This window comes from Bombus fervidus, chromosome 17, assembly GCF_041682495.2.
Source record: "Bombus fervidus isolate BK054 chromosome 17, iyBomFerv1, whole genome shotgun sequence".
Classification (NCBI taxonomy): Eukaryota; Metazoa; Arthropoda; class Insecta; order Hymenoptera; family Apidae; genus Bombus; species Bombus fervidus.
In genome coordinates, this window is record NC_091533.1 from 5,123,610 (window position 1) to 5,150,855 (window position 27,246).

Sequence of the window (27,246 nt, forward strand, 5' to 3'; positions counted from 1 at the left end):
ATACGTTATAACGTAATAGTATATAACGTTATACGTTATAAGGTAATAGTATATAACGTTATACGCTATAAGGTAATAGTATATAATGTTAGAAGTTATAACGTAGTGCTACATAACGTTATACGTTATAAGGTAATAGTATATAATGTTATACGTTATAACGTAATGCTACATAACGTTATACGTTATATGGTAATAGTGTACAACGTCATAGGTAATAAGCTAATAGTATGTAACGTTATAACGTATTAGTATACAACGTTATACGTTATAACGTAGTGCTACATAACGCTATACGTTATAAGGTAATGCTACATAACGTTATACGTTATAAGGTAATAGTATATAACGTTATACGTCATAACGTAATGCTACATAACGTTATACGTTATAAGGTAATAGTATATAACGTTATACGTTATAACGTAATGCTACATAACGTTATACGTTATAAGGTAATAGTATATAACGTTATACGTTATAACGTAATGCTACATAACGTTATACGTTATAAGGTAATAGTATATAACGTTATACGTAATATCGTAGTGCTACAGAACGTTATACGTTATAACGTAATAGTTATAACGTTATACGTTATAAGGTAATAGTATATAACGTATAACGTTATAAGGTAATAGTATGTAACGTTGTACGTTATAAGGTAATAGTATATAACGTTATACGTTATAACGTAATGCTACATAACGTTATACGTTATAAGGTAATAGTATATAACGTTATACGTTATAACGTAATGCTACATAACGTTATACGTTATATGGTAATAGTATACAACGGTATAGGTAATAACCTAATAGTATGTAACGTTATAACGTAATAGTATACAACGTTATACGTTATAACGTAACGCTACATAACGTTATACGTTATAATGTAATAGTATATAACGTTATACGTAATATCGTAGTGCTACATAACGCTATACGTTATAAGGTAATGCTACACAACGTTATATGTTATAAGGTAATAGTATATAACGTTATACGTTATAACGTAATGCTACATAACGTTATACGTTATATGGTAGTAGTATACAACGTTATACGCTATAACGTAATGCTACATAACGTTATACGTTATAACGTAATGCTACATAACGTTATACGTTATAAGGTAATAGTATATAACGTTATACGTTATAACGTAATGCTACATAACGTTATACGTTATATGGTAATAGTATACAACGTTATAGGTAATAAGCTAATAGTATGTAACGTTATAACGTAATAGTATACAACGTTATACGTTATAACGTAATGCTACATAACGTTATACGTTATAACGTAATAGTATATAACGTTATACGTAATATCGTAGTGCTACAGAACGTTATACGTTATAACGTAATAGTATATAACGTTATACGTTATAAGGTAATAGTATATAACGTTATACGCTATAAGGTAATAGTATATAATGTTAGAAGTTATAACGTAGTGCTACATAACGTTATACGTTATAAGGTAATAGTATATAATGTTATACGTTATAACGTAATGCTACATAACGTTATACGTTATATGGTAATAGTGTACAACGTCATAGGTAATAAGCTAATAGTATGTAACGTTATAACGTATTAGTATACAACGTTATACGTTATAACGTAGTGCTACATAACGCTATACGTTATAAGGTAATGCTACATAACGTTATACGTTATAAGGTAATAGTATATAACGTTATACGTCATAACGTAATGCTACATAACGTTATACGTTATAAGGTAATAGTATATAACGTTATACGTTATAACGTAATGCTACATAACGTTATACGTTATAAGGTAATAGTATATAACGTTATACGTTATAACGTAATGCTACATAACGTTATACGTTATAAGGTAATAGTATATAACGTTATACGTAATATCGTAGTGCTACAGAACGTTATACGTTATAACGTAATAGTTATAACGTTATACGTTATAAGGTAATAGTATATAACGTATAACGTTATAAGGTAATAGTATGTAACGTTGTACGTTATAAGGTAATAGTATATAACGTTATACGTTATAACGTAATGCTACATAACGTTATACGTTATATGGTAATAGTATACAACGTTATAGGTAATAAGCTAATAGTATGTAACGTTATAACGTAATAGTATACAACGTTATACGTTATAACGTTATGCTACATAACGTTATACGTTATAACGTAATAGTATATAACGTTATACGTAATATCGTAGTGCTACAGAACGTTATACGTTATAACGTAATAGTATATAACGTTATACGTTATAAGGTAATAGTATATAACGTTATACGCTATAAGGTAATAGTATATAATGTTAGAAGTTATAACGTAGTGCTACATAACGTTATACGTTATAAGGTAATAGTATATAATGTTATACGTTATAACGTAATAGTATATAACGTTATACGTTATAACGTAATGCTACATAACGTTATACGTTATATGGTAATAGTGTACAACGTTATAGGTAATAAGCTAATAGTATGTAACGTTATAACGTAATAGTATACAACGTTATACGTTATAACGTAATGCTACATAACGTTATACGTTATAACGTAATAGTATATAACGTTATACGTAATATCGTAGTGCTACAGAACGTTATACGTTATAACGTAATAGTATAAAACGTTATACGTTATAACGTAATAGTATAAAACGTTATACGTTATAACGTAATGCTACATAACGTTATACGTTATATGGTAATAGTGTACAACGTTATAGGAAATAAGCTAATAGTATGTAACGTTATAACGTAATAGTATACAACGTTATACGTTATAACGTAATGCTACATAACGTTATACGTTATAAGGTAATAGTATATAACGTTATATGTTATAACGCAATGCTACATAACGTTATACGTTATAAGGCAATAGTATATAACGTTATACGTTATAACGTAGTGCTACATAACGCTATACGTTATAACGTAATGCTACATAACGTTATACGTTATAAGGTAATAGTATATAACGTTATACGTTATAACGTAATGCTACATAACGTTATACGTTATAACGTAATGCTACATAATGTTATACGCTATAACATAATGCTACATAACGTTATACGTTATAAGGTAATAGTATATAACGTTATACGTTATAACGTAATGCTACATAACGTTATACGTTATAAGGTAATAGTATATAACGTTCTACGTTATAACGTAATGCAACATAACGATATACGTTATATGGTAATAGTATACAACGGTATAGGTAATAACCTAATAGTATGTAACGTTATAACGTAATAGTATACAACGTTATACGTTATAACGTAACGCTACATAACGTTATACGTTATAATGTAATAGTATACAACGTTATACGTAATATCGTAGTGCTACATAACGCTATACGTTATAAGGTAATGCTACACAACGTTATATGTTATAAGGTAATAGTATATAACGTTATACGTTATAACGTACTGCTACATAACGTTATACGTTATATGGTAGTAGTATACAACGTTATACGCTATAACGTAATGCTACATAACGTTATACGTTATAACGTAATGCTACATAACGTTATACGTTATAACGTAATGCTACATAATGTTATACGCTATAACATAATGCTACATAGCGTTATACGTTATATAGTAATAGTATACAACGTTATAGGTAATAAGCTAATAGTATGTAACGTTATAACGTAATAGTATACAACGTTATACGTTATAACGTAATGCTACATAACGTTATACGTTATAACGTAATAGTATATAACGTTATACGTAATATCGTAGTGCTACAGAACGTTATACGTTATAAGCTAATAGTATATAACGTTATACGTTATAACGTAGTGCTACATAACGCTATACGTTATAACGTAATGCTACATAACGTTATACGTTATAAGGTAACAGTATATAACGTTATACGTTATAACGTAATGCTACATAACGTTATACGTTATAACGTAATGCTACATAACGTTATACGTTATAAGGTAATAGTATATAACGTTATACGTTATAACGTAACGCTACATAACGTTATACGTTATAATGTAATAGTATATAACGATATACGTAATATCGTAGTGCTACATAACGCTATACGTTATAAGGTAATGCTACACAACGTTATATGATATAAGGTAATAGTATATAACGTTATACGTTATAACGTAATGCTACATAACGTTATACGTTATAAGGTAATAGTATATAACGTTATACGTTATAACGTAATGCTACATAACGTTATACGTTATATGGTAGTAGTATACAACGTTATACGCTATAACGTAATGCTACATAACGTTATACGTTATAACGTAATGCTACATAACGTTATACGTTATAAGGTAATAGTATATAACGTTATACGTTATAACGTAATGCTACATAACGTTATACGTTATATGGTAATAGTATACAACGTTATAGGTAATAAGCTAATAGTATGTAACGTTATAACGTAATAGTATACAACGTTATACGTTATAACGTAATGCTACATAACGTTATACGTTATAACGTAATAGTATATAACGTTATACGTAATATCGTAGTGCTACAGAACGTTATACGTTATAACGTAATAGTATAAAACGTTATACGTTATAAGGTAATAGTATATAACGTTATACGTTATAACGTAATGCTACATAACGTTATACGTTATAAGGTAATACTATATAACGTTATACGTTATAACGTAATAGTATAAAACGTTATACGTTATAACGTAATGCTACATAACGTTATACGTTATATGGTAATAGTGTACAACGTTATAGGAAATAAGCTAATAGTATGTAACGTTATAACGTAATAGTATACAACGTTATACGTTATAACGTAATGCTACATAACGTTATACGTTATAAGGTAATAGTATATAACGTTATATGTTATAACGTAATGCTACATAACGTTATACGTTATAAGGCAATAGTATATAACGTTATACGTTATAACGTAGTGCTACATAACGCTATACGTTATAACGTAATGCTACATAACGTTATACGTTATAAGGTAATAGTATATAACGTTATACGTTATAACGTAATGCTACATAACGTTATACGTTATAAGGTAATAGTGTACAACGTCATAGGTAATAAGCTAATGGTATGTAACGTTATAACGTATTAGTATACAACGTTATACGTTATAACGTAATGCTACATAACGTTATACGTTATAACGTAATAGTATATAACGTTATACGTAATATCGTAGTGCTACAGAACGTTATACGTTATAACGTAATAGTATAAAACGTTATACGTTATAAGGTAATAGTATATAACGTTATACGTTATAACGTAATGCTACATAACGTTATACGTTATAAGGTAATACTATATAACGTTATACGTTATAACGTAATAGTATAAAACGTTATACGTTATAACGTAATGCTACATAACGTTATACGTTATATGGTAATAGTGTACAACGTTATAGGAAATAAGCTAATAGTATGTAACGTTATAACGTAATAGTATACAACGTTATACGTTATAACGTAATGCTACATAACGTTATACGTTATAAGGTAATAGTATATAACGTTATATGTTATAACGTAATGCTACATAACGTTATACGTTATAAGGCAATAGTATATAACGTTATACGTTATAACGTAGTGCTACATAACGCTATACGTTATAACGTAATGCTACATAACGTTATACGTTATAAGGTAATAGTATATAACGTTATACGTTATAACGTAATGCTACATAACGTTATACGTTATAAGGTAATAGTGTACAACGTCATAGGTAATAAGCTAATGGTATGTAACGTTATAACGTATTAGTATACAACGTTATACGATATAACGTAGTGCTACATAACGCTATACGTTATAAGGTAATGCTACATAACGTTATACGTTATAAGGTAATAGTATATAACGTTATACGTTATAACGTAATGCTACATAACGTTATACGTTATATGGTAATAGTATACAACGTTATACGTAATAAGCTAATAGTATGTAACGTTATAACGTAATAGTATACAACGTTATACGTTATAACGTAATGCTACATAACGTTATACGTTATAAGGTAACAGTATATAACGTTATACGTTATAACGTAATGCTACATAATGTTATACGTTATAACGTAATGCTACATAACGTTATACGTTATAAGGTAATAGTATATAACGTTATACGTTATAACGTAATGCTACATAACGTTATACGTTATATGGTAATAGTATACAACGGTATAGGTAATAACCTAATAATATGTAACGTTATAACGTAATAGTATACAACGTTATACGTTATAACGTAACGCTACATAACGTTATACGTTATAATGTAATAGTATATAACGATATACGTAATATCGTAGTGCTACATAACGCTATACGTTATAAGGTAATGCTACACAACGTTATATGCTATAAGGTAATAGTATATAACGTTATACGTTATAACGTAATGCTACATAACGTTATACGTTATAAGGTAATAGTATATAACGTTATACGTTATAACGTAATGCTACATAACGTTATACGTTATAAGGTAATACTATATAACGTTATACGTTATAACGTAATAGTATAAAACGTTATACGTTATAACGTAATGCTACATAACGTTATACGTTATATGGTAATAGTGTACAACGTTATAGGAAATAAGCTAATAGTATGTAACGTTATAACGTAATAGTATACAACGTTATACGTTATAACGTAATGCAACATAACGTTATACGTTATAAGGTAATAGTATATAACGTTATATGTTATAACGTAATGCTACATAACGTTATACGTTATAAGGCAATAGTATATAACGTTATACGTTATAACGTAGTGCTACATAACGCTATACGTTATAACGTAATGCTACATAACGTTATACGTTATAAGGTAATAGTATATAACGTTATACGTTATAACGTAATGCTACATAACGTTATACGTTATAAGGTAATAGTGTACAACGTCATAGGTAATAAGCTAATGGTATGTAACGTTATAACGTATTAGTATACAACGTTATACGATATAACGTAGTGCTACATAACGCTATACGTTATAAGGTAATGCTACATAACGTTATACGTTATAAGGTAATAGTATATAACGTTATACGTTATAACGTAATGCTACATAACGTTATACGTTATATGGTAATAGTATACAACGTTATACGTAATAAGCTAATAGTATGTAACGTTATAACGTAATAGTATACAACGTTATACGTTATAACGTAATGCTACATAACGTTATACGTTATAAGGTAACAGTATATAACGTTATACGTTATAACGTAATGCTACATAATGTTATACGTTATAACGTAATGCTACATAACGTTATACGTTATAAGGTAATAGTATATAACGTTATACGTTATAACGTAATGCTACATAACGTTATACGTTATATGGTAATAGTATACAACGGTATAGGTAATAACCTAATAGTATGTAACGTTATAACGTAATAGTATACAACGTTATACGTTATAACGTAACGCTACATAACGTTATACGTTATAATGTAATACTATATAACGATATACGTAATATCGTAGTGCTACATAACGCTATACGTTATAAGGTAATGCTACACAACGTTATATGTTATAAGGTAATAGTATATAACGTTATACGTTATAACGTAATGCTACATAACGTTATACGTTATAAGGTAATAGTATATAACGTTATACGTTATAACGTAATGCTGCATAACGTTATACCTTATAAGGTAATAGTATATAACGTTATAGGTAATAAGCTAATAGTATGTAACGTTATAACGTAATAGTATACAACGTTATACGTTATAACGTAATGCTACATAACGTTATACGTTATAACGTAATAGTATATAACGTTATACGTAATATCGTAGTGCTACAGAACGTTATACGTTATAACGTAATAGTATAAAACGTTATACGTTATAAGGTAATAGTATATAACGTTATACGTTATAACGTAATGCTACATAACGTTATACGTTATAAGGTAATACTATATAACGTTATACGTTATAACGTAATAGTATAAAACGTTATACGTTATAACGTAATGCTACATAACGTTATACGTTATATGGTAATAGTGTACAACGTTATAGGAAATAAGCTAATAGTATGTAACGTTATAACGTAATAGTATACAACGTTATACGTTATAAGGTAATAGTATATAACGTTATACGCTATAAGGTAATAGTATATAACGTTATACGTAATATCGTAGTGCTACAGAACGTTATACGTTATAACGTAATAGTATATAACGTTATACGTTATAAGGTAATAGTATATAACGTTATACGCTATAAGGTAATAGTATATAATGTTAGAAGCTATAACGTAGTGCTACATAACGTTATACGTTATAAGGTAATAGTATATAATGTTATACGTTATAACGTAATGCTACATAACGTTATACGTTATATGGTAATAGTGTACAACGTCATAGGTAATAAGCTAATAGTATGTAACGTTATAACGTATTAGTATACAACGTTATACGTTATAACGTAGTGCTACATAACGCTATACGTTATAAGGTAATGCTACATAACGTTATACGTTATAAGGTAATAGTATATAACGTTATACGTCATAACGTAATGCTACATAACGTTATACGTTATAAGGTAATAGTATATAACGTTATACGTTATAACGTAATGCTACATAACGTTATACGTTATAAGGTAATAGTATATAACGTTATACGTTATAACGTAATGCTACATAACGTTATACGTTATAAGGTAATATTATATAACGTTATACGTTATAACGTAGTGCTACATAACGCTATACGTTATAACGTAATGCTACATAACGTTATACGTTATAAGGTAATAGTATATAACGTTACACGTTATAACGTAATGCTACATAACGTTATATGTTATAAGGTAACAGTATATGACGTTATACGTTATAACGTAATGCTACATAATGTTATACGTTATAACGTAATGCTACATAACGTTATACGTTATAAGGTAATAGTATATAACGTTATACGTTATAACGTAATGCTACATAACGTTATACGTTATATGGTAATAGTATACAACGGTATAGGTAATAACCTAATAGTATGTAACGTTATAACGTAATAGTATACAACGCTATACGTTATAACGTAACGCTACATAACGTTATACGTTATAATGTAATAGTATATAACGTTATACGTAATATCGTAGTGCTACATAACGCTATACGTTATAAGGTAATGCTACACAACGTTATATGATATAAGGTAATAGTATATAACGTTATACGTTATAACGTAATGCTACATAACGTTATACGTTATAAGGTAATAGTATATAACGTTATACGTTATAACGTAATGCTACATAACGTTATACGTTATATGGTAGTAGTATACAACGTTATACGCTATAACGTAATGCTACATAACGTTATACGTTATAACGTAATGCTACATAACGTTATACGTTATAAGGTAATAGTATATAACGTTATACGTTATAACGTAATGCTACATAACGTTATACGTTATATGGTAATAGTATACAACGTTATAGGTAATAAGCTAATAGTATGTAACGTTATAACGTAATAGTATACAACGTTATACGTTATAACGTAATGCTACATAACGTTATACGTTATAACGTAATAGTATATAACGTTATACGTAATATCGTAGTGCTACAGAACGTTATACGTTATAACGTAATAGTATAAAACGTTATACGTTATAAGGTAATAGTATATAACGTTATACGTTATAACGTAATGCTACATAACGTTATACGTTATAAGGTAATACTATATAACGTTATACGTTATAACGTAATAGTATAAAACGTTATACGTTATAAGGTAATGCTACATAACGTTATACGTTATATGGTAATAGTGTACAACGTTATAGGAAATAAGCTAATAGTATGTAACGTTATAACGTAATAGTATACAACGTTATACGTTATAACGTAATGCTACATAACGTTATACGTTATAAGGTAATAGTATATAACGTTATATGTTATAACGTAATGCTACATAACGTTATACGTTATAAGGCAATAGTATATAACGTTATACGTTATAACGTAGTGCTACGTAACGCTATACGTTATAACGTAATGCTACATAACGTTATACGTTATAAGGTAATAGTATATAACGTTATACGTTATAACGTAATGCTACATAACGTTATACGTTATAAGGTAATTGTATATAACGTTATACGTTATAACGTAATGCTACATAACGTTATACGTTATAAGGTAATAGTATATAACGTTATACGTTATAACGTAATGCTACATAACGTTATACGTTATAACGTAATGCTACATAATGTTATACGCTATAACATAATGCTACATAACGTTATACGTTATAAGGTAATAGTATATAACGTTATACGTTATAACGTAATGCTACATAACGTTATACGTTATAAGGTAATAGTATATAACGTTCTACGTTATAACGTAATGCAACATAACGTTATACGTTATATGGTAATAGTATACAACGGTATAGGTAATAACCTAATAGTATGTAACGTTATAACGTAATAGTATACAACGTTATACGTTATAACGTAACGCTACATAACGTTATACGTTATAATGTAATAGTATACAACGTTATACGTAATATCGTAGTGCTACATAACGCTATACGTTATAAGGTAATGCTACACAACGTTATATGTTATAAGGTAATAGTATATAACGTTATACGTTATAACGTACTGCTACATAACGTTATACGTTATATGGTAGTAGTATACAACGTTATACGCTATAACGTAATGCTACATAACGTTATACGTTATAACGTAATGCTACATAACGTTATACGTTATAAGGTAATAGTATATAACGTTATACGTTATAACGTAATGCTACATAACGTTATACGTTATATGGTAATAGTATACAACGTTATAGGTAATAAGCTAATAGTATGTAACGTTATAACGTAATAGTATACAACGTTATACGTTATAACGTTATGCTATATAACGTTATACGTTATAACGTAATAGTATATAACGTTATACGTAATATCGTAATGCTACAGAACATTATACGTTATAACGTAATAGTATATAACGTTATACGTTATAAGGTAATAGTATATAACGTTATAAGTTATAAGGTAATAGTATATAACGTTAGAAGTTATAACGTAGTGCTACATAACGTTATACGTTATAAGGTAATAGTATATAATGTTATACGTTATAACGTAATGCTACATAACGTTATACCTTATATATGGTAATAGTGTACAACGTCATAGGTAATAAGCTAATGGTATGTAACGTTATAACGTATTAGTATACAACGTTATACGATATAACGTAGTGCTACATAACGCTATACGTTATAAGGTAATGCTACATAACGTTATACGTTATAAGGTAATAGTATATAACGTTATACGTTATAACGTAATGCTACATAGCGTTATACGTTATATGGTAATAGTATACAACGTTATAGGTAATAAGCTAATAGTATGTAACGTTATAACGTAATAGTATACAACGTTATACGTTATAACGTAATGCTACATAACGTTATACGTTATAACGTAATAGTATATAACGTTATACGTAATATCGTAGTGCTACAGAACGTTATACGTTATAAGCTAATAGTATATAACGTTATACGTTATAACGTAGTGCTACATAACGCTATACGTTATAACGTAATGCTACATAACGTTATACGTTATAAGGTAACAGTATATAACGTTATACGTTATAACGTAATGCTACATAACGTTATACGTTATAACGTAATGCTACATAACGTTATACGTTATAAGGTAATAGTATATAACGTTATACGTTATTACGTAACGCTACATAACGTTATACGTTATAATGTAATAGTATATAACGATATACGTAATATCGTAGTGCTACATAACGCTATACGTTATAAGGTAATGCTACACAACGTTATATGTTAGAAGGTAATAGTATATAACGTTATACGTTATAAGGTAATAGTATATAACGTTATACGTTATAACGTAATGCTACATAACGTTATACGTTATAAGGTAATAGTATATAACGTTATACGTTATAACGTAGTGCTACATAACGCTATACGTTATAACGTAATGCTACATAACGTTATACGTTATAAGGTAATAGTATATAACGTTATACGTTATAACGTAATGCTACATAACGTTATACGTTATATGGTAATAGTATACAACGTTATAGGTAATAAGCTAATAGTATGTAACGTTATAACGTAATAGTATACAACGTTATACGTTATAACGTAATGCTACATAACGTTATACGTTATAACGTAATAGTATATAACGTTATACGTAATATCGTAGTGCTACAGAACGTTATACGTTATAAGGTAATAGTATATAACGTTATACGTTATGACGTAGTGCTACATAACGCTATACGTTATAACGTAATGCTACATAACGTTATACGTTATAAGGTAACAGTATATAACGTTATACGTTATAACGTAATGCTACATAACGCTATACGTTATATGGTAATAGTATACAACGTTATAGGTAATAAGCTAATAGTATGTAACGTTATAACGCAATAGTATACAACGTTATACGTTATAACGTAATGCTACATAACGTTATACGTTACAACGTAATGCTACATAACGTTATACGTTATAAGGTAATAGTATATAACGTTATACGTTATAACGTAATGCTACATAACGTTATACGTTATATGGTAATAGTATACAACGTTATAGGTAATAAGCTAATAGTATGTAACGTTATAACGTAATAGTATACAACGTTATACGTTATAACGTAATGCTACATAACGTTATACGTTATAACGTAATAGTATATAACGTTATACGTAATATCGTAATGCTACAGAACGTTATACGTTATAACGTAATAGTATATAACGTTATACGTTATAAGGTAATAGTATATAACGTTATAAGTTATAAGGTAATAGTATATAACGTTAGAAGTTATAACGTAGTGCTACATAACGTTATACGTTATAAGGTAATAGTGTACAACGTCATAGGTAATAAGCTAATGGTATGTAACGTTATAACGTATTAGTATACAACGTTATACGATATAACGTAGTGCTACATAACGCTATACGTTATAAGGTAATGCTACATAACGTTATACGTTATAAGGTAATAGTATATAACGTTATACGTTATAACGTAATGCTACATAACGTTATACGTTATATGGTAATAGTATACAACGTTATAGGTAATAAGCTAATAGTATGTAACATTATAACGTAATAGTATACAACGTTATACGTTATAACGTAATGCTACATAACGTTATACGTTATAAGGTAACAGTATATAACGTTATACGTTATAACGTAATGCTACATAATGTTATACGTTATAACGTAATGCTACATAACGTTATACGTTATAAGGTAATAGTATATAACGTTATACGTTATAACGTAATGCTACATAACGTTATACGTTATATGGTAATAGTATACAACGGTATAGGTAATAACCTAATAGTATGTAACGTTATAACGTAATAGTATACAACGTTATACGTTATAACGTAACGCTACATAACGTTATACGTTATAATGTAATAGTATATAACGATATACGTAATATCGTAGTGCTACATAACGCTATACGTTATAAGGTAATGCTACACAACGTTATATGTTATAAGGTAATAGTATATAACGTTATACGTTATAACGTAATGCTACATAACGTTATACGTTATAAGGTAATAGTATATAACGTTATACGTTATAACGTAATGCTGCATAACGTTATACGTTATAAGGTAATAGTATATAACGTTATACGTTATAACGTAGTGCTACATAACGCTATACGTTATAACGTAATGCTACATAACGTTATACGTTATAAGGTAATAGTATATAACGTTATACGTTATAACGTAATGCTACATAACGTTATACGTTATACGGTAATAGTATACAACGTTATAGGTAATAAGCTAATAGTATGTAACGTTATAACGTAATAGTATACAACGTTATACGTTATAACGTAATGCTACATAACGTTATACGTTACAACGTAATGCTACATAACGTTATACGTTATAAGGTAACAGTATATAACGTTATACGTTATAACGTAATGCTACATAACGTTATACGTTATAAGGTAACAGTATATAACGTTATACGTTATAACGTAATGCTACATAATGTTATACGTTATAACGTAATGCTACATAACGTTATACGTTATAAGGTAATAGTATATAACGTTATACGTTATAACGTAATGCTACATAACGTTATACGTTATATGGTAATAGTATACAACGGTATAGGTAATAACCTAATAGTATGTAACGTTATAACGTAATAGTATACAACGTTATACGTTATAACGTAACGCTACATAACGTTATACGTTATAATGTAATAGTATATAACGATATACGTAATATCGTAGTGCTACATAACGTTATACGTTATAAGGTAATAGTATATAACGTTATACGTTATAACGTAATGCTACATAACGTTATACGTTATAAGGTAATAGTATATAACGTTATACGTTATAACGTAGTGCTACATAACGCTATACGTTATAACGTAATGCTACATAACGTTATACGTTATAAGGTAATAGTATATAACGTTATACGTTATAACGTAATGCTACATAACGTTATACGTTATATGGTAATAGTATACAACGTTATAGGTAATCAGCTAATAGTATGTAACGTTACAACGTAATAGTATACAACGTTATACGTTATAACGTAATGCTACATAACGTGATACGTTATAAGGTAATAGTATATAACGTTATACGTAATATCGTAGTGCTACAGAACGTTATACGTTATAACGTAATAGTATATAACGTTATACGTTATAAGGTAATAGTATATAACGTATAACGCTATAAGGTAATAGTATATAACGTCATACGTTATAACGTAGTCCTACATAACGCTATACGTTATAACGTAATGCTACATAACGTTATACGTTATAAGGAAATAGCATATAACGTTATACGTTATAACGTAATGCTACATAACGTTATACGCTTTACGGTAATAGTATATAACGTTATACGTTATAACATAATGCTACATAACGTTATACGTTATAAGGTAATAGTATATAACGTTATACGTTATAACGTAATGCTACATAACGTTATACGTTATACGGTAATAGTATATAACGTTATACGTTATAACGTAATGCTACATAGCGTTATACGTTATAAGGTAATAGTATATCACATTATACGTTATAACGTAATGCTACATAACGTTATACGTTATAAGGTAATAGTATATAAAGTATAACGTTATAGGGTAACTGTATTTAACGTATAACGATATACGGTAATAGTATATAACGTGATACGTTATAACGTAATGCTACATAACGTTATACGTTATAAGGCAATAGTATATAACGTTATACGTTATAACGTAGTGCTACATAACCCTATACGTTATAACGTAATGCTACATAACGTTATACGCTATAACGTAATGCTACATAACGTTATACGTTATAAGGTAATAGTATATAACGTTATACGTTATAACGTAATGCTACATAACGTTATACGTTATAAGGTAATAGTATATATCGTTACACGTTATAACGTAATGTTACATAACGTTATACGTTATAAGGTAACAGTATATAACGTTATACGTTATAACGTAATGCTACATAATGTTATACGTTATAACGTAATGCTAAATAACGTTATGCGTTATAAGGTAATAGTATATAACGTTATACGTTATAACGTAATGCTACATAACGTTATACGTTATATGGTAATAGTATACAACGGTATAGGTAATAACGTAATGCTGCATAACGTTATACGTAATATCGTAGTGCTACAGAACGTTATACGTTATAACGTAATAGTATATAACGTTATACGTTATAAGGTAATAGTATATAACGTATAACGCTATAAGGTAATAGTATATAACGTCATACGTTATAACGTAGTGCTACATAACGCTATACGTTATAACGTAATGCTACATAACGTTATACGTTATAAGGTAATAGTATATAACGTTATACGTTATAAGGAAATAGTATATAACGTTATACGTTATAACGTAATGCTACATAACGTTATACGTTATAAGGTAATACTATATAACGTTATACGTTATAACGTAATGCAACATAACTTTATACGTTATAAGGTAATAGTATATAACGTTATACGTTATAACGTAATGCTACATAACGTTATACGTTATAAGGTAACAGTATATAACGTTATACGTTATATCGTAATGCTACATAATGTTATACGCTATAACGTAATGCTACATAACGTTATACGTTATAAGGTAATAGTATATAACGTTATACGTTATAACGTAATGCTACATAACGTTATACGTTATAAGGTATTAGTATATAACGTTATACGTTATAACGTAATGCTACATAACGTTATACGTTACATGGTAATAGCATACAACGGTATAGGTAATAACCTAATAGTATGTAACGTTATACCGTAATAGTATACAACGTTATACGTTATACCGTAACGCTACATAACGTTATACGTTATAATGTAATAGTATATAACGTTATACGTAATATCGTAGTGCTACATAACGCTATACGTTATAAGGTAATGCTACACAACGTTATATGTTATAAGGTAATAGTATATAACGTTATACGTTATAACGTAATGCTACATAACGTTATACGTTATATGGTAGTAGTATACAACGTTATACGCTATAACGTAATGCTACATAACGTTATACGTTATAACGTAATGCTACATAACGTTATACGTTATAAGGTAATAGCATATAACGTTATACGTTATAACGTAATGCTACATAACGTTATACGTTATAACGTAATAGTATATAACGTTATACGTAATATCGTAGTGCTACAGAACGTTATACGTTATAAGGTAATAGTATATAACGTTATACGTTATAACGTAGTGCTACATAATGTTGTACGTTATAAGGTAATGCTACATAACGTTATACGTTATAAGGTAATAGTATATAACGTTATACGTTATAACGTAATGCTACATAACGTTATACGTTATATGGTAATAGTATACAACGTTATAGGTAATAAGCTAATAGTATGTAACGTTATAACGTAATAGTATACAACGTTATACGTTATAACGTAAAGCTACATAACGTTATACGTTATAACGTAATAGTATATAACGTTATACGTAATATCGTAGTGCTACAGAACGTTATACGTTATAATGTAATAGTATATAACGATATACGTAATATCGTAGTGCTACATAACGCTATACGTTATAAGGTAATGCTACACAACGTTATATGTTATAAGGTAATAGTATATAACGTTATACGTTATAACGTAATGCTACATAACGTTATACGTTATAAGGTAATAGTATATGACGTTATACGTTATAACGTAATGCTACATAACGTTATACGTTATAAGGTAATAGTATATAACGTTATACGTTATAACGTAGTGCTACATAACGCTATACGTTATAACGTAATGCTACATTACGTTATACGTTATAAGGTAATAGTATATAAAGTATAACGTTATAGGGTAACTGTATTTAACGTATAACGATATACGGTAATAGTATATAACGTTATACGTTATAACGTAATGCTACATAACGTTATACGTTATATGGTAGTAGTATACAACGTTATACGTTATAACGTAATGCTACATAACGTTATACGTTATAAGGTAATACTATATAACGTTATACGTTAAAAGGTAATTGTATATAATGTTATACGTTATAACGTAATGCTACATAACGTTATACGTTATATGGTAGTAGTATACAACGTTATACGCTATAACGTAATGCTACATAACGTTATACGTTATAACGTAATGCTACATAACGTTATACGTTATAAGGTAATAGTATATAACGTTATACGTTATAACGTAATGCTACATAACGTTATACGTTATAAGGTAATAGTATATAACGTTATACGTTATAACGTAATGCTACATAACGTTATACGTTATAAGGCAATAGTATATAACGTTATACGTTATAACGTAGTGCTACATAACCCTATACGTTATAACGTAATGCTACATAACGTTATACGTTATATGGTAGTAGTATACAACGTTATACGCTATAACGTAATGCTACATAACGTTATACGTTATAACGTAATGCTACATAACGTTATACGTTATAAGGTAATAGTATATAACGTTATACGTTATAACGTAATGCTACATAACGTTATACGTTATAAGGTAATAGTATATAACGTTATACGTTATAACGTAATGCTACATAACGTTATACGTTATAAGGCAATAGTATATAACGTTATACGTTATAACGTAGTGCTACATAACCCTATACGTTATAACGTAATGCTACATAACGTTATACGTTATAAGGTAATAGTATATAACGTTATACGTTATAACGTAATGCTACATAACTTTATACGTTATATGGTAAAAGTATACAACGGTATAGGTAATAACCTAATAGTATGTAACGTTGTAACGTAATAGTATACAACGTTATACGTTATAACGTAATGCAACATAACTTTATACGTTATAAGGTAATAGTATATAACGTTATACGTTATAACGTAATGCTACATAACGTTATACGTTATAAGGTAACAGTATATAACGTTATACGTTATATCGTAATGCTACATAATGTTATACGCTATAACGTAATGCTACATAACGTTATACGTTATAAGGTAATAGTATATAACGTTATACGTTATAACGTAATGCTACATAACGTTATACGTTATATGGTAATAGTATACAACGTTATAGGTAATAAGCTAATAGTATGTAACGTTATAACGTAATAGTATACAACGTTATACGTTATAACGTAATGCTACATAACGTTATATGTTATAACGTAATAGTATATAACGTTATACGTAATATCGTAGTGCTACAGAACGTTATACGTTATAAGGTAATAGTATATAACGTTATACGTTATAACGTAGTGCTACATAACGCTATACGGTATAACGTAATGCTACATAACGTTATACGTTTAAGGTAACAGTATATAACGTTATACGTTATAACGTAATGCTACATAACGTTATACGTTATAAGGTAACAGTATATAACGTTATACGTTATAACGTAATGCTACATAATGTTATACGTTATAACGTAATGCTACATAACGTTATACGTTATAAGGTAATAGTATATAACGTTATACGTTATAACGTAATGCTACATAACGTTATACGTTATATGGTAATAGTATACAACGGTATAGGTAATAACCTAATAGTATGTAACGTTATAGCGTAATAGTATACAACGTTATACGTTATAAGGTAACGCTACATAACGTTATACGTTATAATGTAATAGTATATAACGATATACGTAATATCGTAGTGCTACATATCGCTATACGTTATAAGGTAATGCTACACAACGTTATATGTTATAAGGTAATAGTATATAACGTTATACGTTATAACGTAATGCTACATAACGTTATACGTTATAAGGTGATAGTATATAACGTTATACGTTATAACGTAATGCTACATAACGTTATACGTTATAAGGTAATAGTATATAACGTTATACGTTATAACGAAGTTCTACATAACGCTATACGTTATAACGTAATGCTACATAACGTTATACGTTATAAGGTAATAGTATATAACGTTATACGTTATAACGTAATGCTACATAACGTTATACGTTATAAGGTAATAGTATATAACTTTATACGTTATAACGTAATGCTACATGACGTTATACGTTATATGGTAATAGTATACAACGTTATAGGTAATCAGCTAATAGTATGTAACGTTACAACGTAATAGTATACAACGTTATACGTTATAACGTAATGCTACATAACGTGATACGTTATAAGGTAATAGTATATAACGTTATACGTAATATCGTAGTGCTACAGAACGTTATACGTTATAACGTAATAGTATATAACGTTATACGTTATAAGGTAATAGTATATAACGTATAACGCTATAAGGTAATAGTATATAACGTCATACGTTATAACGTAGTGCTACATAACGCTATACGTTATAACGTAATGCTACATAACGTTATACGTTATACGGTAATAGTATATAACGTTATACGTTATAACGTAATGCTACATAGCGTTATACGTTATAAGGTAATAGTATATCACATTATACGTTATAACGTAATGCTACATAACGTTATACGTTATAAGGTAATAGTATATAAAGTATAACGTTATAGGGTAACTGTATTTAACGTATAACGATATACGGTAATAGTATATAACGTGATACGTTATAACGTAATGCTACATAACGTTATACGTTATAAGGCAATAGTATATAACGTTATACGTTATAACGTAGTGCTACATAACCCTATACGTTATAACGTAATGCTACATAACGTTATACGCTATAACGTAATGCTACATAACGTTATACGTTATAAGGTAATAGTATATAACGTTATACGTTATAACGTAATGCTACATAACGTTATACGTTATAAGGTAATAGTATATATCGTTACACGTTATAACGTAATGTTACATAACGTTATACGTTATAAGGTAACAGTATATAACGTTATACGTTATAACGTAATGCTACATAATGTTATACGTTATAACGTAATGCTAAATAACGTTATGCGTTATAAGGTAATAGTATATAACGTTATACGTTATAACGTAATGCTACATAACGTTATACGTTATATGGTAATAGTATACAACGGTATAGGTAATAACGTAATGCTGCATAACGTTATACGTAATATCGTAGTGCTACAGAACGTTATACGTTATAACGTAATAGTATATAACGTTATACGTTATAAGGTAATAGTATATAACGTATAACGCTATAAGGTAATAGTATATAACGTCATACGTTATAACGTAGTGCTACATAACGCTATACGTTATAACGTAATGCTACATAACGTTATACGTTATAAGGTAATAGTATATAACGTTATACGTTATAAGGAAATAGTATATAACGTTATACGTTATAACGTAATGCTACATAACGTTATACGTTATAAGGTAATACTATATAACGTTATACGTTATAACGTAATGCAACATAACTTTATACGTTATAAGGTAATAGTATATAACGTTATACGTTATAACGTAATGCTACATAACGTTATACGTTATAAGGTAACAGTATATAACGTTATACGTTATATCGTAATGCTACATAATGTTATACGCTATAACGTAATGCTACATAACGTTATACGTTATAAGGTAATAGTATATAACGTTATACGTTATAACGTAATGCTACATAACGTTATACGTTATAAGGTATTAGTATATAACGTTATACGTTATAACGTAATGCTACATAACGTTGTACGTTACATGGTAATAGCATACAACGGTATAGGTAATAACCTAATAGTATGTAACGTTATACCGTAATAGTATACAACGTTATACGTTATACCGTAACGCTACATAACGTTATACGTTATAATGTAATAGTATATAACGTTATACGTAATATCGTAGTGCTACATAACGCTATACGTTATAAGGTAATGCTACACAACGTTATATGTTATAAGGTAATAGTATATAACGTTATACGTTATAACGTAATGCTACATAACGTTATACGTTATATGGTAGTAGTATACAACGTTATACGCTATAACGTAATGCTACATAACGTTATACGTTATAACGTAATGCTACATAACGTTATACGTTATAAGGTAATAGCATATAACGTTATACGTTATAACGTAATGCTACATAACGTTATACGTTATAACGTAATAGTATATAACGTTATACGTAATATCGTAGTGCTACAGAACGTTATACGTTATAAGGTAATAGTATATAACGTTATACGTTATAACGTAGTGCTACATAATGTTATACGTTATAAGGTAATGCTACATAACGTTATACGTTATAAGGTAATAGTATATAACGTTATACGTTATAACGTAATGCTACATAACGTTATACGTTATATGGTAATAGTATACAACGTTATAGGTAATAAGCTAATAGTATGTAACGTTATAACGTAATAGTATACAACGTTATACGTTATAACGTAAAGCTACATAACGTTATACGTTATAACGTAATAGTATATAACGTTATACGTAATATCGTAGTGCTACAGAACGTTATACGTTATAATGTAATAGTATATAACGATATACGTAATATCGTAGTGCTACATAACGCTATACGTTATAAGGTAATGCTACACAACGTTATATGTTATAAGGTAATAGTATATAACGTTATACGTTATAACGTAATGCTACATAACGTTATACGTTATAAGGTAATAGTATATGACGTTATACGTTATAACGTAATGCTACATAACGTTATACGTTATAAGGTAATAGTATATAACGTTATACGTTATAACGTAGTGCTACATAACGCTATACGTTATAACGTAATGCTACATTACGTTATACGTTATAAGGTAATAGTATATAAAGTATAACGTTATAGGGTAACTGTATTTAACGTATAACGATATACGGTAATAGTATATAACGTTATACGTTATAACGTAATGCTACATAACGTTATACGTTATATGGTAGTAGTATACAACGTTATACGTTATAACGTAATGCTACATAACGTTATACGTTATAAGGTAATACTATATAACGTTATACGTTAAAAGGTAATTGTATATAATGTTATACGTTATAACGTAATGCTACATAACGTTATACGTTATATGGTAGTAGTATACAACGTTATACGCTATAACGTAATGCTACATAACGTTATACGTTATAACGTAATGCTACATAACGTTATACGTTATAAGGTAATAGTATATAACGTTATACGTTATAACGTAATGCTACATAACGTTATACGTTATAAGGTAATAGTATATAACGTTATACGTTATAACGTAATGCTACATAACGTTATACGTTATAAGGCAATAGTATATAACGTTATACGTTATAACGTAGTGCTACATAACCCTATACGTTATAACGTAATGCTACATAACGTTATACGTTATAAGGTAATAGTATATAACGTTATACGTTGTAACGTAATGCTACATAACGTTATACGTTATAACGTAATGCTACATAACGTTATACGTTAAGGTAATAGTATATAACGTTATACGTTATAACGTAATGCTACATAACGTTATACGTTATAAGGTAATAGTATATAACGTTATACGTTATAACGTAATGCTACATAACGTTATACGTTATAAGGTAATAGTATATAACGTTATACGTTATAACGTAATGCTACATAACGTTATACGTTATAAGGCAATAGTATATAACGTTATACGTTATAACGTAATGCTACATAACGTTATACGTTATAAGGTAATAGTATATAACGTTATACGTTATAACGTAATGCTACATAACGTTATACGTTATATGGTAGTAGTATACAACGTTATACGTTATAACGTAATGCTACATAACGTTATACGTTATAAGGTAATACTATATAACGTTATACGTTAAAAGGTAATTGTATATAATGTTATACGTTATAACGTAATGCTACATAACGTTATACGTTATATGGTAGTAGTATACAACGTTATACGCTATAACGTAATGCTACATAACGTTATACGTTATAACGTAATGCTACATAACGTTATACGTTATAAGGTAATAGTATATAACGTTATACGTTATAACGTAATGCTACATAACGTTATACGTTATAAGGTAATAGTATATAACGTTATACGTTATAACGTAATGCTACATAACGTTATACGTTATAAGGCAATAGTATATAACGTTATACGTTATAACGTAGTGCTACATAACCCTATACGTTATAACGTAATGCTACATAACGTTATACGTTATAAGGTAATAGTATATAACGTTATACGTTATAACGTAATGCTACATAACTTTATACGTTATATGGTAAAAGTATACAACGGTATAGGTAATAACCTAATAGTATGTAACGTTGTAACGTAATAGTATACAACGTTATACGTTATAACGTAATGCAACATAACTTTATACGTTATAAGGTAATAGTATATAACGTTATACGTTATAACGTAATGCTACATAACGTTATACGTTATAAGGTAACAGTATATAACGTTATACGTTATATCGTAATGCTACATAATGTTATACGCTATAACGTAATGCTACATAACGTTATACGTTATAAGGTAATAGTATATAACGTTATACGTTATAACGTAATGCTACATAACGTTATACGTTATATGGTAATAGTATACAACGTTATAGGTAATAAGCTAATAGTATGTAACGTTATAACGTAATAGTATACAACGTTATACGTTATAACGTAATGCTACATAACGTTATATGTTATAACGTAATAGTATATAACGTTATACGTAATATCGTAGTGCTACAGAACGTTATACGTTATAAGGTAATAGTATATAACGTTATACGTTATAACGTAGTGCTACATAACGCTATACGGTATAACGTAATGCTACATAACGTTATACGTTTAAGGTAACAGTATATAACGTTATACGTTATAACGTAATGCTACATAACGTTATACGTTATAAGGTAACAGTATATAACGTTATACGTTATAACGTAATGCTACATAATGTTATACGTTATAACGTAATGCTACATAACGTTATACGTTATAAGGTAATAGTATATAACGTTATACGTTATAACGTAATGCTACATAACGTTATACGTTATATGGTAATAGTATACAACGGTATAGGTAATAACCTAATAGTATGTAACGTTATAGCGTAATAGTATACAACGTTATACGTTATAAGGTAACGCTACATAACGTTATACGTTATAATGTAATAGTATATAACGATATACGTAATATCGTAGTGCTACATATCGCTATACGTTATAAGGTAATGCTACACAACGTTATATGTTATAAGGTAATAGTATATAACGTTATACGTTATAACGTAATGCTACATAACGTTATACGTTATAAGGTGATAGTATATAACGTTATACGTTATAACGTAATGCTACATAACGTTATACGTTATAAGGTAATAGTATATAACGTTATACGTTATAACGAAGTTCTACATAACGCTATACGTTATAACGTAATGCTACATAACGTTATACGTTATAAGGTAATAGTATATAACGTTATACGTTATAACGTAATGCTACATAACGTTATACGTTATAAGGTAATAGTATATAACTTTATACGTTATAACGTAATGCTACATGACGTTATACGTTATATGGTAATAGTATACAACGTTATAGGTAATCAGCTAATAGTATGTAACGTTACAACGTAATAGTATACAACGTTATACGTTATAACGTAATGCTACATAACGTGATACGTTATAAGGTAATAGTATATAACGTTATACGTAATATCGTAGTGCTACAGAACGTTATACGTTATAACGTAATAGTATATAACGTTATACGTTATAAGGTAATAGTATATAACGTATAACGCTATAAGGTAATAGTATATAACGTCATACGTTATAACGTAGTGCTACATAACGCTATACGTTATAACGTAATGCTACATAACGTTATACGTTATACGGTAATAGTATATAACTTTATACGTTATAACGTAATGCTACATAACGTTATACGTTATAAGGTAATAGTATATAACATTATACGTTATAACGTAATGCTACATAACGTTATACGTTACAAGGTAATAGTATATAAAGTATAACGTTATAGGGTAACTGTATTTAACGTATAACGATATACGGTAATAGTATATAACGTTATACGCTATAACGTAATGCTACATAACGTTATACGTTATAAGGAAATAGCATATAACGTTATACGTTATAACGTAATGATACATAACGTTATACGTTATAAGGTAATAGTATATAACGTTATACGTTATAACGTAATGCTACATAACGTTATACGTTATAAGGTAACAGTATATAACGTTATACGTTATAACGTAATGCTACATAATGTTATACGTTATAACGTAATGCTAAATAACGTTATACGTTATAAGGTAATAGTATATAACGTTATACGTTATAACGTAATGCTACATAACGTTATACGTTATATGGTAATAGTATACAACGGTATAGGTAATAACCTAATAGTATGTAACGTTACAACGTAATAGTATACAACGTTATACGTTATAACGTAATGCTACATGACGTTATACGTTATATGGTAATAGTATACAACGTTATAGGTAATCAGCTAATAGTATGTAACGTTACAACGTAATAGTATACAACGTTATACGTTATAACGTAATGCTACATAACGTGATACGTTATAAGGTAATAGTATATAACGTTATACGTAATATCGTAGTGCTACAGAACGTTATACGTTATAACGTAATAGTATATAACGTTATACGTTATAAGGTAATAGTATATAACGTATAACGCTATAAGGTAATAGTATATAACGTCATACGTTATAACGTAGTGCTACATAACGCTATACGTTATAACGTAATGCTACATAACGTTATACGTTATAACGTAATGCTAAATAACGTTATACGTTATAAGGTAATAGTATATAACATTATACGTTATAACGTAATGCTACATAACGTTATACGTTATAAGGTAATAGTATATAAAGTATAACGTTATAGGGTAACTGTATTTAACGTATAACGATATACGGTAATAGTATATAACGTTATACGCTATAACGTAATGCTACATAACGTTATACGTTATAAGGAAATAGCATATAACGTTATACGTTATAACGTAATGATACATAACGTTATACGTTATAAGGTAATAGTATATAACGTTATACGTTATAACGTAATGCTACATAACGTTATACGTTATAAGGTAACAGTATATAACGTTATACGTTATAACGTAATGCTACATAATGTTATACGTTATAACGTAATGCTAAATAACGTTATACGTTATAAGGTAATAGTATATAACGTTATACGTTATAACGTAATGCTACATAACGTTATACGTTATATGGTAATAGTATACAACGGTATAGGTAATAACCTAATAGTATGTAACGTTACAACGTAATAGTATACAACGTTATACGTTATAACGTAACGCTACATAACG